Here is a 12,443-nt window from a genome sequence, read left to right as displayed (position 1 = left end):
AATTCACATTTTACATTACCATGTAGTTTACCAATAAAATGGTCTGACGGGGATGTGGACGTACTCTGTATAAAATCCCAATAGAAAGACATCTCACTCGAATACATTTTTATAGAAAGTTAGCAAAAATAGATAAGATCTTGCTACCATGGAAAGGAAAATACCTGTCTATTTGTGGAAAAATCACCCTGATGAACTCTTTAGTCATATCACAGTTTATCTATTTGCTTATGGTTTTGCCTACAGCTAGTGACCTCTTTTTTAAATTATATGAACCAAAAAATATTCAATTTTATTTGGAATGGCAAGCCAGAACATTTTTTAAGGGCCTATTTATATAACGAATATGAATTCGGAGGGCAGAAATTATTATATATTAAACCGTTAGACCTCTCACTAAAGGCATCAGTCATACAAAAGTTATACTTAAATCCACACATCTGAACAATCTTTTTTGCGGGTGCATGGTAACAGGAAGTAAAAAGGAAATCGAACACTGCTCTGATAGTATCACTGATCTTTAATAAGCTTACGTATCGGCCTCACGGCCTTTGTCAGAGCTTTTTTTTTATATATATATGGGGGATACAATCTTCCCAGCTCTGCAGATTTAGCTGTGAGGAGGCAGAGTCATTAGCTCATTTATTTTGGTACTGTCCATATGTAGCTCGTTTTTGGTCACAGGACCAGGAATGGCTGAAGAATTGCAATATTTGCCTAGAACTAATGCTGCAGATAGCACATGCACAACAGAACATCCAATTAGGATTTATGCTAGGATCACTTAAGGGTCCGAGCAAAATACCAGCCTTAGTAAAGTTTAACATTTATTTTGAGGCCTTTGACTCTACAGCTACAGCACTCACCAGTTTCCTTCCCAGAAGTCCATAGGTCATCCCTGTAGACTGCACAAAACTAGTGCCTTACAGCTGTAGACTTATCATATAGTTATCAATTTAGGATAGTGCCTAAGCAACACACCAAGTAGGAAAGGCCTAGATATGACATTAGACAATGCCATGATAGGGTCATTTTGCCAAGACCATGGACGTAGATAGATTGTTTTGTTTATGCTTTCATTTCATTTTGTTACATTTTCTTCGGCACGTAGAATGTGATAGAGCCATAAACAACTTCCCCATACAACCATCAGTTAGTGCCACAACGCCGCTCATTTAGGAGGAAATGTAATGATATATTTCATGAGTGTGCGTGCGTGCGTTGTTAACATCTGCCTAAGTTACTGCCCAGATCTTCCAGTCTGGACGACCAGATGAGGGGTCCAGAACGGTTATCCCACTCCGGCCATCCACTGCCAGGCTTGGAGCGGACTTCTTCATTTGCAGACACCCTAACCGGGTCGACGACCAGAGGGGGGACTGCAACAGCGATCACCAACTGGACATCCGCTGCCATGCTTGGAGCGGACTTCTTCATTCGCAGAGACCACCCGGGTCAACCACCAGAGGGGGGACCCCAACGATGGTCCACAACCAGGACAACCCACAGCCATTTTTATGTTAGTTTGAAACGTGCAGGTTAATCGCAAGATTGAACCCAACATGGGGGGACTGTCAAGACGTTGGCCTGGGGGTAGGTTTATGACACCCCCCCCCCCCCCCCCCCCCCATAAATACCTTTCTCCCTTCCCTCTCTCTCTTGACTCTGCAGAAGGACTCTTGAAGAGCCTTTTTTAAACATATAGAGTCTGGGAACATCAAAAGGTGGGGGGAAAGGAACCATATTTTGGTAATCCAACCAGTTGTTGGATTATGCAATCTGGTTTCAGAACTGGTTATGGGTGCACCTCAGCCACGCTCAAGGTCCTAAACGATATCTTAACCGCCATCGATAAGAAACAATACTGTGCAGCCGTATTCATTGGCCTGGCCAAGGCATTCGACTCGGTCAATCACCACATCCTCATCGGCAGACTCAATAGCCTTGGTTTCTCAAATGATTGCCTCGCCTGGTTCACCAACTACTTCTCTGATAGAGTTCAGTGTGTCAAATCGGAGGGCCTGTTGTCTTTGCCTCTGGCAGTCTCTATGGGGGTGCCACAGGGTTCAATTCTTGGGCCTACTTTCTTCTCTGTATACATCAATTATGTCGCTCTTGCTGCTGGTGAGTCTCTGATCCACCTCTACGCAGACGACACCATTCTGTATACTTCTGGCCCTTCTTTGGACACTGTGTTAACAACCATCCAGACGAGCTTCAATGACATACAACTCTCCTTCCGTGGCCTCCAACTGCTCTTAAATACAAGTAAAACTAAATGCATGCTCTTCAACCGATCTGTACCTGCCCGCCCGTCCAGCATCACTACTCTGGACGGTTCTGACTTAGAATATATGGACAACTACAAATACCTAGGTGTCTGGTTAGACTGTAAACTCTCCTTCCAGACTCACATCAAACAATTCCAATCCAAAGGTAAATCTAGAATTGGCTTCCAATTTCGCAACAAAGCATCCTTCACTCATGCTGCCAAACATACGCTCGTTAAACTGACCATCATCCTACCGATCCTCGACTTTGACGATGTCATTTACAAAATAGCCTCCAACACCCTACTCAATAAATTGGATGCAGTCTATCACAGTGCCATCCGTTTTGTCACCAAAGCCCCATATACTACCCACCACTGCGACCTGTACGCTCTCGTTGGCTGGCCCTCGCTTCATCGTCACCAAACTCGTCACCAAACCCACTGGCTTCAAGCCATCTACAAGACCCTGCTAGGTAAAGTCCGCCCTTATCTCAGCTCGCTGGTCACCATAGCAGCACCCACCTGTAGCACGCACTCCAGCAGGTATATCTCTCTGGTCACCCCCAAAGCCAATTCCTCCTTTGGCCGCCTCTCCTTCCAGTTCTCTGCTGCCAATGACTGGAACGAACTACAAAAATCTCTGAAACTGGAAACACTTATCTCCCTCACTAGCTTTAAGCACCAGCTGTCAGAGCAGCTCACAGATTACTGCACCTGTACATAGCCCATCTATAATTTAACCCTAACAACTACCTCTTCCCCTACTGTATTTATTTATTTAGCTCCTTTGCACCCCATTATTTATATTTCTACTTTGCACATTCTTCCACTGCAAATATACCATTCCAGTGTTTTACTTGCTATATTGTATTTACTTCGCCACCATGGCCTTTTTTTGCCTTTACCTCCCTTATCTCACCTCATTTGCTCACATTGTATATAGACTTATTTTTCTACTGTATTATTGACTGTATGTTTGTTTTACTCCATGTGTAACGCTGTGTTGTTGTATGTGTCGAACTGCCTTGCTTTATCTTGGCCAGGTCGCAATTGTAAATGAGAACTTGTTCTCAACTTGCCTACCTGGTGAAATAAATATATAAATAAAAAGTTGAAAATATGCGTTGGTACTTAATGAATATGATGTCAGTTAGGTTGTCATCTGAGACATTCTTATTAATGATAGGATGACAAACTGTATCTTGGAATTCTACACATAATTGTTATCAGATTCACATGGAATTGTTGTGCAATTTAGATGTTTAAATATTTGTGAAAAGATGAAAATGTAATTTTAGCTTCCAAATGAGAGAATTGGGTTTTCATAAGGTTAAAGCTCTGCTCAAACAGTAGCCCGCCCCAGTGAAGAGACATTGGTTATAAACTATGAAACACACCCTTCTCTCCCTCCACTATATAAGCCCTTTACGAAAATATAATGTTCTGTTCCGATGACATTAGGGCGACAATCCTATGTTGAAAGTGTTCAGATAATAAGCTGTTCCGGGTACATTAGGGTGAGAGCCCTATGTTAGAAGGACAAAGACCACCTACAGAACTAAGCCAACCTCAGCAAGTCCTCACGAAATTAGCATAGAATTTCAATGCGAAGGTGACGACCTACGTGCCGGAAGGATGAATTTTGACTATACCAGCCAGAATATAGCATGGCAACTTGGTATGAACTTTGAACTCTTATTCACTCCAGAAGTGATACCTCCTAGCCGTTGAGTTAGCAGCGGCCGCTGTAAACGTGGGCTAGGAAAGGACAGACGACCTATCCCGTCCACCACACAATGACATTACTACAACATATCCAGTTTACCACCAGAGACACTCTTCAAAGGACAAGGAAAATCTCTGTTGGGCAACACGGCCTTCCATCTACCACCAATCTATTGAAGCGCAGCTCAGTGTAAATATTTATTGCATTTTCCTTTTCCAAATGGGCGGTAATTTAGAATGCATAAGATACTTTATCTATGATAGCATAGCTTCTCCCTTTGTTACTCAAGTCTTCCCACTCTTTCACTCAAACCCAACCCCTTCTCTTTGTGTAGCCAGCCGTCGTATCTGTTCCGTCCACCAGGGACGTTTTCTTTATGACAATTTGTTATCAATGTATGATCCATTCGGTATATGTGATTCTGTGTGATTGGTTAGGTATTTAGTAAATAAATGATTAAACCCAATGTTGTATTGCTGATTCAACTTGTTAGCCAGGGTTTGTGAAGATAACCAAGAATTTACCACTTTCAGATGAGACTAAACAAGGTGATGATTAGGAATTGACTGCTATTGACGTAAAAAATTACCAGGTCTTTAAGAGTTTATTCGGAAGATAACAGCTCTATAAACAGTCTTTCGTGGTGCCCCAACTTTCTAGTTAATTTTCTACCTGATTAGCTTAATCAGGTAATATTAATTACAGAGAAATGATTTTATAGAATAGCATGTTGTATTACTTAATCCGGCATAGCCAAAGACACGACACCTCTCTCCACAAACATACTCCCAGATGTGAGACTGTCCATCCAGCCATGATCTTTGTCCTTATCTATATACCCTGTCATGTGGGTTTCTCCCTTGCCATAGCCTTTCTGTGTACACAGACCCAGGGCAGTGGGTGTGGTCCTGAGTCCATGTCAGTTGGGCTAGCTTACGCTCCTGGCTGCCTCTTTAATGAGAGAGGAGTCGGTGAGTTCACAGCCCCCAGTCAGATGGACATCGAGGCCTGAGACGTGTCTTTAGAGGGAGAAGATGCTGTCCATCCCTACGGCCTGATGGAAACAACCTGCAGGGAAAGAGCAGGTAAAAATAGCCGCTTTCATCAGTCTGTACACAGTGATGTCTATCCTTGTGGTGCGGGAAGCGGGGCTGAAGTAGCGCTGGGGGATCTTAGAATTTATGTTAGCTTCCTCTCTGCCGAAGCCAAGGTTATAGAGAATCTCCTCTGTGTCTTCCTTATAGTACAGCTCCACCTCAGACACACTTGGAGGAGAAAAAGGACAACAAGAACAACAATGTGCATTAGATGTTGTTTTATTGCTTTGAGATGAAACAGCACTCACTAAACTCACTTATTTCAATAAGAAGAAGTGGAACGAAAATTTAGATTTGTTTGGTTGCTTTGCAATGACACTTCACTTGCTCTATTTCGGCCAATATTAAATCTTTAAAGTAAGTGTTCTGTTGAGGGTGCTGAGTATAGCCATCCATATCTCTGGCTGTTGCACACTGCTCTGACACCTGACATTATACCAGTTATAATTGGAATTTGTTTTAATAGTTTAGACAGCACAGAAAAACACCAGGTCCTACATTAAAGGGCAGCCTACTGGCAAGTGTGTCTACCTGGAACTTTATGTAGGCTTTAAAAGGAAATGCAAACTGATATTGGTACTGACAGTACCGAGGTAAAGTTTCACCTGGTACAGATCTAGGATAAGCTTCCCCTCCCCCAATCCTAGTCTTAACCATTAGTGGGGGAAATGCATAAATGACCCAAGATCAGCATTTACGGGCAACGTCACCCTACTCTGTGTTGTGTGGACCTCCATGGAAAATCAGACTGAAGGCCTGACAGTGCCTTGTGATTCCTGCATGGATGGTTTTGTTTTGGAATGTCACAGGACTCGTCTGAAGTCGGTACCGCTGATGTGCCAACTTTTGTTTGTAGCATCCGAACCGTTTGGGCTACAAGCTAATGTGACCGGCTGTGAAAAGGGGAAATTCTCCGTTTTGCTCTATGACCCCAACAAGTGTCACAGGACTAGTCTGAAGGAAACACATACAAATGAATGGAAGTGTGGAGGTAGTTTTGTCCCCCCCCAAAAGGGGTTATATATATATATATATATATATATATATATATATATATATATATATATATATATATATATATATATATATATACATACACACACACACACACACACACTTCCAGGCAAAAGTTTTAGAACACCTACTCATTCAAAGGTTTTTCTTTATTTTTACTATTTTCTACATTGTAGAATAATACTGGCGAAATCAAAACTATGAAATAACACATATGGAATCATTTAGTAACCAAGAGTGTGCAAAGCTGCAAAGTTATGCCAAGAGTGTGCAAAAATGTCATCAAGGCAAAGGTTGGCTATTTGAAGAATCTCAAATATAAAACATTTGTTTTTTGATTTGTTTAACACTTTTTTGGTTACTACATGTTTCCATGTGTGTTATTTCATAGCTTATGTCTTCACTATTATTCTACAATGCAGAAAATAGTAGAAATAAAGAAAAACCCTTGAATGAGTAAGTGTTCTAAAACTTTTGACCGGTTGCATATACATTACAATTCAAGAGTTTGGGGTCACTTAGAAATGTCCTTGTTTTCCATGAAAACATACAGTTGAAGTCGGAAGTTTACATACGCTTAGGTTGGAATCATTAAAACTCGTTTTTCAACCACTCCACAAATTTCTTCTTAACAAACCATTGTTTTGGCAAGTCGGTTAGGACATCTACTTTGTGCACAACAAAAGTAATTTTTCCAACAACTGTTTACAGACAGATTATTTCAGTGTATCACAATTCCAGTGGCCCAGAAGTGTACATACAATAAGTTGACTGTGCCTTTAAAAAGCTTGGAAAATTCCATAAAATGACATCATGGCTTTAGAAGCTTCTGATAGGCTAATTGACATAATTTGAGTCAATTGGAGGTGTACCTGTGGATGTATTTCAAGGCCTACCTTCAAACTCAGTGCCTCTTTGCTTGACATCGTGGGATAATTTGTAGACCTCCACAGGTCTGGTTCATCCTTGGGAACAATTTCCAAATGCCTGAAGGTACCACGTTCATCTGTACATCTGTACTACGCAAGTACAACACCATGGGACCACGCAGCCGTCATACCACTCAAGAAGGAGACGCGTTCTGTCTCCTAGAGATGAACGTACTTTGGTGCGAAAGTGCAAATCAATCCCAGAACAAAAGCAAAGAACCTTGGGAAGATGCTGGAGGAAACAGGTACAAAAGTATCTATGTCCACAGTAAAACGAGTTCTATATCGACATAACCTGAAAGGCCGCTCAGCAAGGAAGAAGCCACTGCTCCAAAACCGCCATAAAAAAACCTGACTACAGTTTGCAACTGCGCATGGGACAAAGATCGTACTTTTGGGAGAAATGTCCTCTGGGCGGATGAAACAAAAATAGAACTGTTTGGCCATAATGACCATTATGTTTGGAGGAAAAATGGGGAGGCTTGTAAGCCGAAGAACACCATCCCAACCGTGAAGCACGGGGTTGGCAGCATCATGTTGTGGGGGTGCTTTGCTGCAGGAGGGACTGGTGCACTTCACACAATAAATTACATCATGAGGAAGGATAATTATGTGGATACATTGAAGCAACATCTCAAGACATCAGTCAGGAAGTTAAAGCTTGGTCGCAATTGGGTCTTCCAAATGGACAATGACCCCAAGCATACTTCCAAAGTTGTGGCAAAATGGCTTAAAAACAACAAAGTCAAGGTATTGGAGTGGCCATCACAAAGCCCTGACCTCAATCCCATAGAAAATTTGTGGGCAGAGCTGAAAAAGCGTGTGCGAGCAAGGAGGCCTACAAACCTGACTCAGTTACTACAGCTCTGTCAGGAGAAATGGGCCATATTCACCCAACTTATTGTGTGAAGGCTACCCAAAACGTTTGACCCAATTTAAACAATTTAAAGGCAATGCTACCAAACACTAATTGAGTGTATGTAAACTTCTGACCCACTGGGAATGTGATGAAAGAAATAAAAGCTGAAATAAATATTTCGCTCTACTATTATTCTGACATTTCACAATCTTAAAGTAAAGGGCATTTTTCTAGTAAATCACTGTAGGATTTTTAATGAATTTATTTGCAAATTATGGTGGAAAATAAGTATTTGGTCAATAACAAAAGTTTATCTCAATACTTTGTTATATACCCTTTGTTGGCAATGACAGAGGTCAAACGTTTTCTGTAAGTCTTCACAAGGTTTTCACATACTGTTGCTGGTATTTTGGCCCATTCCTCCATGCAGATCTCCTCTAGAGCAGTGATGTTTTGGGGCTGTTGCTGGGCAACACGGACTTTCAACTTCCTCCAAAGATTTTCTATGGGGTTGAGATCTGGAGACTGGCTAGGCCACTCCAGGACCTTGAAATGCTTCTTACGAAGCCACTCCTTCGTTGCCCGGGCGGTGTGTTTGGGATCATTGTCATGCTGAAAGACCCAGCCACGTTTCATCTTCAATGCCCTTGCTGATGGTAGGCTTTGTTACTTTGGTCCCAGCTCTCTGCAGGTCATTCACTAGGTCCCCCCGTGTGGTTCTGGGATTTTTGCTCACCGTTCTTGTGATCATTTTGACCCCACGGGGTGAGATCTTGCGTGGAGCCCCAGATCGAGGGAGATTATCAGTGCTCTTGTATGTCTTCCATTTCCTAATAATTGCTCCCACAGTTGATTTCTTCAAACCAAGCTGCTTACCTATTGCAGATTCAGTCTTCCCAGCCTGGTGCAGGTCTACAATTTTGTTTCTGGTGTCCTTTGACAGCTCTTTGGTCTTGGCCATAGTGGAGTTTGGAGTGTGACTGTTTGAGGTTGTGGACAGGTGTCTTTTATACTGATAACAAGTTCAAAAAGGTGCCATTAATACAGGTAACGAGTGGAGGACAGAGGAGCCTCTTAAAGAAGAAGTTACAGGTCTGTGAGAGCCAGAAATCTTGCTTGTTTGTTATTGACCAAATACTTATTTTCCACCATAATTTGCAAATAAATTCATAAAAAATCCTACAATGTGATTTTCTGGATTTTTTTTTCTCATTTTGTCTGTCATAGTTGAAGTGTACCTATGATGAAAATTACAGGCCTCTCTCATCTTTTTAAGTGGGAGAACTTGCACAATTGGTGGCTGACTAAATACTTTTTTGCCCCACTGTACGTATCATATTGGTCATGGCTCGTGAGTGGCGCAGTAGTCTAAGGCACTGCATCTCATTGCAGGTGGCATCACTATAATCTCTGGTTCAAATCCAGGCTGTATCACATCCGGCCGTGATTGGGAGTCCAATTGGGCGGCGCACAAAACCCAGAGTCATCTCGGTTTTGCCGGGTAGGCCGTCATTGTAAATAAGAATTAGATCTTAACTGACTTGCCTAGTTAAATAAAGGTGATATTTTTGGTGCAATTTTGTCTTGTGTTTTGTAAATATTCATTCACATTTGTGGTGCCACTAAATAAACAATGACTTATTTAAATCAATATTGCCAATATTTTTATTATTACTAAAATATTTCCCCGTTAGTTACGGCCTTATGGTGCACCCTTTTTCCCCATTAGGCACGGCCTCATGGCGCACACCAATATCAAGGTGCACATGGGCTTATTTATATAATGAATATGATTTCGAGGGGGCAGAAATTATTATATATGAAAGCTTTAGAGTTAAGAATTGTGTGTGTGTGTTCAATTATTTGTGACTTTGTGGCATTTAACTTCTTATGGCTGCAGCCCGGCGTCGGTACACTTATGACAACAGCCACTTCAAGTGCAGGGCGCGAAATTCAAAATATATATTTTTTAAATATTTAACTTTCACACATTAACAAGTCCAATACAGCATATGAAAGGTACACATCTTGTGAATCCAGCCAACATGTCCGATTTTTAAAATGTTTTACAGGGAAGACACAATATGTAAATCTATTAGCTAACCACGTTAGCAAAAGACACCACTTTTTTTACTCCACCAGTTTTTTACTCCATCAGTAGCTATCACAAATTCGACCAAATAAAGATATAAATAGCCACTAACCAAGAAACAACTTCATCAGATGACAGTCTGATAACATATTTATTGTATAGCATATGTTTTGTTAGAAAAATGTGCATATTTCAGGTATAAATCATAGTTTACATTGCAGCTACAATCAGAAATTGCACCGAAAGCAGCCATAATAATTACAAGCACCAACGTCAAATACCTAATTACTCATCATAAAACATTTCTGAAAAATACATAGTGTACAGCAAATGAAAGACAGGCATCTTGTGATTCCAGCCAATATTTCCGATTTATTAAGTGTTTTACAGCGAAAACAAAATGTAGCGTTATATTAGCTTAGCACAATAGCCAGAAACACTTGGGCGCCGACGACTACGACAGATATATGAAATAGCATCATAAAATGTTTCTTACTTTTGCTGATCTTCCATCAGAATGTTGGACAAGGTGTCCTTTGTCCAGAACAGTCGTTGTTTGGATTTAGAACGGCAACTTTCCCTCTTCATTTAGCAAGCGCGCTAGCCTAATGGCACAAAGCTCTCCATGTCAACAAACGGAAGAGAACGGAACACGGCAAAACTCCCGAAAAAATTTCAATAATCTGATGAAACTATATTGAAAAAACATACTTTACGATGATATGGTGACATGTATCAAATAAAATCAAAGCCGGAGATAATAGTCGCCTATAACGGCAGCTAAACAAAAGGCAATCCCACTGTCCACCTCTCGCTCTTCAGAGTACCGAAAATGGGGGACACGTCATTCCAAGATGATGTGTTCCATCTCAGACCAAGATAATCACCTCATTTCTTCTCTCACAGCCTCTTGACACCCAGGGGAAGGTGTATGACGTGCATGTATACTAATAGGTCTCGTGCCCATTTATAGGCAGGAAGAAGAACAGAGCATCGATTTCAGACTTTCCACTTCCTGGTCAGGAAATGTGCTGCAGAATGAGTTCTGTTTCACTCAGAGAAACAATTCAAATGGTTTTAGAAACTAGATAGTGTTTTCTATCCAATAGTAATAATAATATGCATATTGTACGAGCAAGAATTGAGTACGAGGTCGTTTGAAATGGGCACCTTTTATCTGGCTACTCAATACTGCCCCTTGCAGCCCAAACAGGTTAAAGCATATTTCACTTTAGAAGCAATATGATTTGAAGCAATACCCCATCAGTGCGTGGTCAACTATTTCAGCACCGTTTCGCGCTGCTCTGAGACCCTCGAGCGCCAGAGAGAGGGAGCGGGAGCAGGCATGACAGTTTCACCTGTCTTGTGCTTGTCTCCACCCCCTCCAGGTTTCACCCATATCCCCCATTATCCCAAGTGCATTTATAGCTATGATTTCTGTTTGTCTGTTGCCAGTTCGTTTGGTCCGTCAAGCCTACCAGTGTTTCCCCTTGCTCCTGTCTTGTTCTAGTTCCTGTTTTCTAGTTTTTGACCATTCTGCCTGCCCTGTCCCTGAGCCTACCTGCCATTCTGTACCTTGTCACACCACCCTGGATTATTTACCTCTGCCTGCCCTGACCCCGAGACTGCCTGCTATTCTGTACCTTATGGACTCTGGTCTGGATTACTGACCTCTGCCTGCCCTTGACCTATCGCTTTGCCTGCCCCCTGTCTAGTAATAAACTTTTGTTACTTCGACACTGTCTGTATCTGGGTCTTCTCCTGAAACGTGATAGCAGTAAAATACCATAACATACCAAGAACGAACAGTGAGCTTACCCTTTGTCAGGTTGTTTTTCTGATCAGAAAATGGGGGCATCCAAAGGAATCTTACAAAAAGAGCAGATATAACTTGAAGTTTCTCTCTTCGCTTTTTAACATTGTTTATTAATGCTCTGCCTTTACCTGGTCCTGTATTAAGTAGACTACATTTACATAAGATGGGTAAATAGGTAAACAAATGATAATTTGCTATGCAAATATAGGCCTTTATTAAGAAAAGGAGGTGTGCAAATACACTGCTCAAAAAAATAAAGGGAACACTTAAACAACACAATGTAACTCCAAGTCAATCACACTTCTGTGAAATCAAACTGTCCACATAGGAAGCAACACTGATTGACAATAAATTTCACATGCTGTTGTGCAAATGGAATAGACAAAAGGTGGAAATTATAGGCAATTAGCAAGACACCCCCAATAAAGGAGTGATTCTGCAGGTGGTGACCACAGACCACTTCTCATTCCTATGCTTCCTGGCTGATGTTTTGGTCACTTTTGAATGCTGGCGGCGCTCTCACTCTAGTGGTAGCATGAGACGGAGTCTACAACCCACACAAGTGGCTCAGGTAGTGCAGCTCATCCAGGATGGCACATCAATGCGAGCTGTGGCAAGAAGGTTTGCTGTGTCTGTCA

Source organism: Salvelinus namaycush, chromosome 40 (genome assembly GCF_016432855.1).
Source record: "Salvelinus namaycush isolate Seneca chromosome 40, SaNama_1.0, whole genome shotgun sequence".
NCBI classification, from domain to species: domain Eukaryota; kingdom Metazoa; phylum Chordata; class Actinopteri; order Salmoniformes; family Salmonidae; genus Salvelinus; species Salvelinus namaycush.
Note: the sequence above shows the minus strand (reverse complement) of the source record.